Genomic DNA, 6,800 nt, shown 5'->3' with positions numbered 1-6,800 from the left:
TGTGACTGGCTCTGTCTCTGTCTCCTGTTGGCTTCTCTGCCTTCTACCCTATCAGTCCTAATAGACACTGGCCACAATTAGGCATCCAAGCACAGTATTGCATGATGTGCTCTACAAGTCCTGTTACTCCTAAACCAATCACACGCTTGCTTAGGGCATGTTTACATTGCACCATTCATCTGGTTTCATTGTCATGGCCTCCCCCTCCAAAAACATATGTAATCTGTGGGCACTGTTTTGTTAAGGTGCTGAGAATACTGTTAGAAATCTCCTGATCCCTTTATATAGCACCAGCACTCAGGGCTTCTTGAGTACAGAAGCTTGCTTTGAAATTGGTTTAGATTGCATGAATTGAGGCCATGCAAGGCAGCCTGCCTTTGCTAAGGAAGAAGGCAGATCCGAGAGGCAATGCAGTTTCATGGATTACAATCCCATCCACTTGCACCCTCTTGGTGATCTATCTATAAACTAGTTATATTAAGCTACTTTGTTTGTTTATTGTACTACCCATCTGACTGGGTTGCCACAGCCACTCTGGGCATATTCAGTTGAGTTACAGTCCAGGGCTGGCTCCACTATTAGGCAGAGTGAGGCAGATGTTAAAGGGCATGGAGTAGATACTGCTTTGAAAATCACGTGGCTTGCCTCGCACCTCCCAAGCTAGCATGCTTCCAGCAAAATATAGACACACAATAAAACATTAACAACTTTGCTATACAGGGCTGCCTATGTATAGAACTGTTTCAGAAGAGCTGTGAAATGAGACAGATAGGGCCAACTTTAGAAAGTGCAGTGTCTCCAGTAGGGCTCTCATCCAGGTACAGATAAGGTCCTTGTCTGCTTACTTTGAGTGATGCCAGTGCTTTTTTTTTCAACAGGTGTACTTTTTTTTTCTCAGGTGGGTACTATTGCCACTCTAAGAGAACAAAGGGGGCATTCATGGTTAGTTCTGGCACCTCTTTTTCTAAAAAAAAAATAGCACTACAGAGTAGTGACTGGGGCAACCCAGTCAGATGGGCAACATTAGAAATATTTTTTATATTATTATTATTATTATTATTATTATTATTATTATTATTATTATTATTCCCCACTGAATTAATTGAGGTTCAATTTGGAACAGGCACCCAGAAGGCTTGTTACTTGATTTATTGCTTGATTTAGGGGTTAACTTTTTATTTCCTGTTCATACCATACCTATTCAGTTATGGCATACTCCCGGCATAGGCAAACTCAGCCCTCCAGATGTTTTGGGACTACAATTCCAATCATCCCTAGCTAACAGGACCAGTGGTCAGGGATGATGGGAATTGTAGTCTCAAAACTCTGGAGAGCCGAGTTTGCCTATGCCTGGCATACTCAAAAGCTTTCAGGAGGAATTTACAGAGTTGAGAAACTCTCACAGCTGACTGGAGACAACTTTGATACCAAAAGGTAGGACAGTTCCAGTCAGCCCATCAAAAAAACCCAGCAACATAGGTCGCAATCTACAGTGGCATTGCATGAGTAAAGTTGTTGAGCTTTTTTATTTTTATTGGGGGGGGGTCAACCAAGATCAACCAGAGGCGCTCCGCAATCATTAGATCACAATCAACCTGTTGGACAGCCCTTAGAGGATTCTTATATTGGCTGGATGGTTTTGTTTTGCTTCCTTGTATGTTTATTCCAAATGCATTCACAGCACCCCTCCTTTACTCAAGCAACCTTTAAGACTCTAACCCCATGCACTTCAGGACCAATTCCATCTTGCAGCAAAATACGCAAGTCAGTTATGCAGAAACATACCCCTGCAAGGTACTGTCAGGAGCTCGTCCCACTCTCAAGTAGCATTACTCATTGTGCAGGATTACAGACTTGCAAGTTGTGCACTTTACAAGGCGTTTTGTTTATTTAGTGAACTGAAGCGGAGGGGAGTGGGGAGAAAACCCTCTTTCAATTTAACAGCTTTTTTCCTGATACTCAACCTCAACCTGAACTAGTTCTACTGCAGAGGAACTGTTAAGGTTCTGGGAAGAAGAGTGTGTTACACACCAATGTGAGACCTGAAATTAGTTTGTTAAGCAGTGCCAAATGTATAGCTTGGGAAAAGATCTCTTCCCTCTAGCACCATGTTTCCTCCCCTCAAATGAAGTGCCATATTTTATATAAACAAACTCCCCCTACTGATACTTCCATAATACATGGCCCAAGTCATTCATAAAAGAGGAGATCCAGTTTACTGAACAGGAACACATCACTGGGAATCCATAGCATAGAAGTGGTAAAGTTATCATGTGCCCCAAAGGCTAGGAAAACATTACAAAGCCTTTGCTGGGCAGTGTGGGGAAGCTGTGGCCCTCACAGATGTTGCTGGACTCCAACTCCCATCATCCCATCATCCAACTCCCATCATCCCATGCTGGCTGGTGCAGATGGGAGTTTGAGTCCACAGCAGCCAGGGGCCACCAGACTGGGGAAGTCGGGTCTCGAATGAAATGAAGTAGTTCAGCCCAGCTTTCTTATATCAAACTCCAGATTAGGTCTCCTACACACAAACAACACAGAGAAACATAGGAGCTCTTTCTCCTTGAGCCTGTCCACACAATGGAACCGCCACATGGACTGAGAAAACCACACAGATCCTTCTCACTCAGCCAGGACACAATTGGGTAAGAAAGATCCATGCAATGGTCCCCACCCACATAGCTATGATATGCACATTCTTACTCAGGCCACAGGGAATCTGCTCCCATGTATCTCTCTCTCCGTATGTGTGAAGTGCACCTTAGTCAATCCTATAGTCACGTTTAATCCATTAAAGTAATAGCAAATTGACAGTGCCAGTACACAAGTCCTGCCTATGATAAGTTAGCACTAGGCCAACTATCAGTTGCACCCAAAAATACGACTCAGGTGGGAAATAAAGCAGTGGGGGGGAAGTTTGTTTTTAATGCCAATATTTTCAATCTAGAATTGTTTGAACACTGAAAACATGCACTTTAGGAGGTATTTCCTCAACTGAAGGACCTTCCAAAAAAATGAAATCAAGTCAATGTGAAACACAGTCTGAGTAAACGATGTGGCTTATCGTTTTATAAGGAAGTGAAGGACTGCCCTGCCTTTTCTATGTGAAATTTGTAATGTATGTGTCCCATTGGTATGGCCTTAATGCTCCATTAAGGATGTGTTTTGCTACATCGGACCCAGAGAACAAAGCAACTGCTTCCTTAAGAGTAAACATTTTTACATCATGATAACCTGTAACTTATATGAAGTACAGCTTGCATGAACACACACAAGGAGAAAAAGAAAACATTCAGATATCAATGGCAGATTATTTTTTTGGCTTGTAAAAATAAATTTTAAGAGAAAAAAAATCTATTTCAGCAGTTTGAAGATGGAATGTAAATTTCTGTTAAGTGTATATAAAAAGTATATTTATTCAACCATACATTCATGCCAATTCCAATTAAAAACAAAAATAAACATTTTCTGACATTTTTGTTTGTTGTGTGTTACTGGCTGTGGTGGCGTCAGCCCAAGACCTAACTATGGTTCTTAAGCAATGTTCTTCTGACTTTTATAAATATGCTGCCTCACTCTCCACACTGGCAATCTCTATCCTGCCTTTTCAGCAGACAAAATAAGCATAAGGTTTGTGTTTGCTGCTCAACTTCAGACTTTCTTGAAGAAGACCCATTCCAGTCAGGCTTTCAGCCTGGATGCGGGACCAAACTGGCCCTGGTTGCCCTAACAGATTGTCTCCTCCAGGAGAGGTGGAGATGGGCTGAGACAGGGGATTGTCCTAAACCACTTTTGATACCATTGACAATGGTATCTTATTGGACAAGACCTGGTAGTTGAAAGCAGAGTTACAGTGGTTCTTACCTACAAGGCCAGTTCCAGAAGATTGCATTGCAAACATGTGTTCAACTCTGTGTCGGTTGATCATGGGGTCCCAGAGGATTCAGTTCTGCCCACAGTGCTGTTCAATCAATGTCTGTATGAAGCTGCTGGGCAAACACAACTAGGCTTTGGGAGCTGGGTGTTACCAGTATGCAGGTGCCACCTCACCTGAGGACATCAGGTTGTGGACCAGTGTCTGGCTGCTATAATGGACTGGATGAGGACTAATAAATTGAAACTGAATCCAGATAAAGAAGCAGAGATGTTGTGTCTCTTAGGTCTGGGAATCAGGTGAATGATTGTTCTTGACAAGGTTGCACTCTCCTTGAAGGAGCAAGTTCATAGGCCAAGACTGCTCCTGACTTCTACTGTTACTGGAGCCTCAAGTTTCTTCAATGGCATGAAGAAACTTTTTGCCAGTTTCCCAGCCTGGCCTCAGTAATTTATGCTCCAATTCCTGGCTGGATAGCTGCAATAATAGGATCTCCAGTATGGCACCCATGGCGCAACACCCTTAGACGTTTCCTGATGTCCACAAAGTCTCCGTGATCCTCTCACCACTCCCCCATTTATCATGTGGGGGTGAGGGTAATTATCTTCCCCACTCCTCTTTAAAAATACATGGAACTGAAGTCCAAAGAACGACACTCAGATTTCCCAATTTCTGTTTTGTGACTTCCGTGCTTCTCAAGGCTCAAATCGGAAGTGGAGTAACCAAAAGTGGAAAGGGGCAGAGACTAGAGGGTATGGAGCAACTAAGAGAGGGGAGTGGGGTGCTTCAGGGGGTGGGCCATGAAAATCTGAGCATCTATGCCTTGATTTGTGGTGCTGGCAAGTACCAGAAGTGATTTTTACAGAGCAGTGCCGTATAAAATCATGCAGATTCAAGTGGATCCATTTTAGTGCCACTGGATCACTTTGACTCAGACCCCATGGAAAGCCCAAGTGTGCACATGTGAGCACACTTTCTCACCGCAGGTGGATGGGGAGCGAAGAAACCATAGATAATGGTGCACATGGTACTTGCTCAAATTTCCCAGTTCCCACAGTATCAAAAACTGGTGACCCTTGCAATGTGCTCTAGAGACTACTTGGAAAATGCAGCTAATGCAATATGCAGCAGCACATAGAACCACTAGTAAAGAGTTGTACTACAGTAGTGCTTCAAGGATAGCACTTTGTGCCCGTATGTTTCCAGTCCAAAGTCACGGCTTTGTGAGTGACACAGAAAAGCCTGAACAAGTTGGGACCTTCTTACCTGAAGGAGTACCCCACTTTGGCTGAACGTTAAGCAGCTCCACAGTATAGAGGATGCATCACACAGGTGGGCCTTCCCCATGGCAACCAGTCTTTGAACCCCCCAAATCCTTGAATTCACACTGGCCTCTTATGTTGCTGTTGAACAGAGGCTTTTGGAAATTGGTGTTCAGTTAAGAATTATGTATCCTGTTCTACTTGTTCGTGTGATTTTTATTCTGCGGTACTGTTTTATTGAAGTGACTGTTCCCCAGAGATCGTGAGATTAAGGGGCACAATATAAGTATTTTAAATCAATATTTAAAGATGCCGTTAGGAGCACAGACACAGATACGGAGAAAAAACAGTTATGCACCTACGATGGGACGGCATCAAAGCAAAACAATTCTGCATTGCGGTGTTGGGGCTAGTCAGCCAGCTTTTGGTCCCAGACCTGAAGTTAACATTGCTCTCAGCTTAAAACAATTGGAATCCCTTGTTGCACCATAAAGAACTAGCATCAGTATTGCCAACAGCAGTTCGGATGGAGGCAGCTAGACGGTAGAAGGCAGCAGAAAGGCCCCAAAAAGAAGGGTGGTGGGTCAAATTATACAACGTAGCTTCCTTGGAACACTTAATCCATCAGAAATGTAGCTGAACAGGGTAATGTTTGATACGGTTGTCATTCATCAGCTTTAATTAACAGAATTAACACCTCCTATCTGTGCCCAATGGGACGCGAGTGGCGCTGTGGTTTAAACCACAGAGCCTAGGACTTGTCAATCAGGTCGGTGGTTCAATTCCCCATGACAGGGTGAGCTCCCATTGCTCGGTCCCTGCTCCTGCCAACCTAGCAGTTTGAAAGCATGTCAAATTGCAAGTAGATAAATAGGTACTGCTTCAGTGGGAAGGTAAACGACGTTTCCGTGCGCTGCTCTGGTTCGCCAGAAGCGGCTTAGTCATGCTGGCCTCATGACCCGGAATCTGTACGCCGGCTCCCTCGGCCAATAAAGCGAGAGGAGAGCTGCAACCCAAGTCGGTCACGACTGGACCTAATGGTCAGGGGTCCCTTTACCTTTTTATCGGTGCCCAGTGACTCACATTGTGCTATAGCGGGGATGGCTCTCGGTGAGACCATTGTAGTATTGTTATGAAAAGTATATACTTGGCAATTTCCAGTTGTGCCAAAGCTGGAAATCTTGGTAAGAATTCTGCCATGCTGCTGTTTTCTTAAAGTTTTGGCAAAAAAACCCAACCCTGATATAACTTTGGGGGGAAAGAAAACACAAAACTAAACAACAGAAAACCTTTTTGTTGCTTGTATGCTGCTTCTGTATTGAAACCAAGTGGCTTATGTTAAAACAGACAAGATAAAAAGTTAATATATCTAATATAATAAAGCCTGGCAGGAATTAGTGCAATTAAAATGACAGCAACAGGAAACGAACAATTCCAGCCAATGGAGCTAAACCCAACTGCCGGTGTTATGATGACTGAAACTGGAATAGATGCAGCCTTTGATAAAGCAGTGATCATAAGTCTCTAAGACCCTGTGTAGCACAGGTAGTTCCACTGGAGACAGGTCCCATGGTCCCTTATTATTTTTGGAGCCTCAAAATACAACCACGGTCAAACATTCTGGGTCAAAGCAGTCACTACATATTGGTGTGGTTTTGTTT

The sequence above is a fragment of the Podarcis gaigeae genome, assembly GCF_964106915.1.
Source record: "Podarcis gaigeae genome assembly, chromosome: 2".
NCBI classification, from domain to species: Eukaryota; Metazoa; Chordata; class Lepidosauria; order Squamata; family Lacertidae; genus Podarcis; species Podarcis gaigeae.
The sequence above is the reverse complement of the archived record's forward strand: the minus strand, read 5'-3'. Positions refer to the sequence as shown.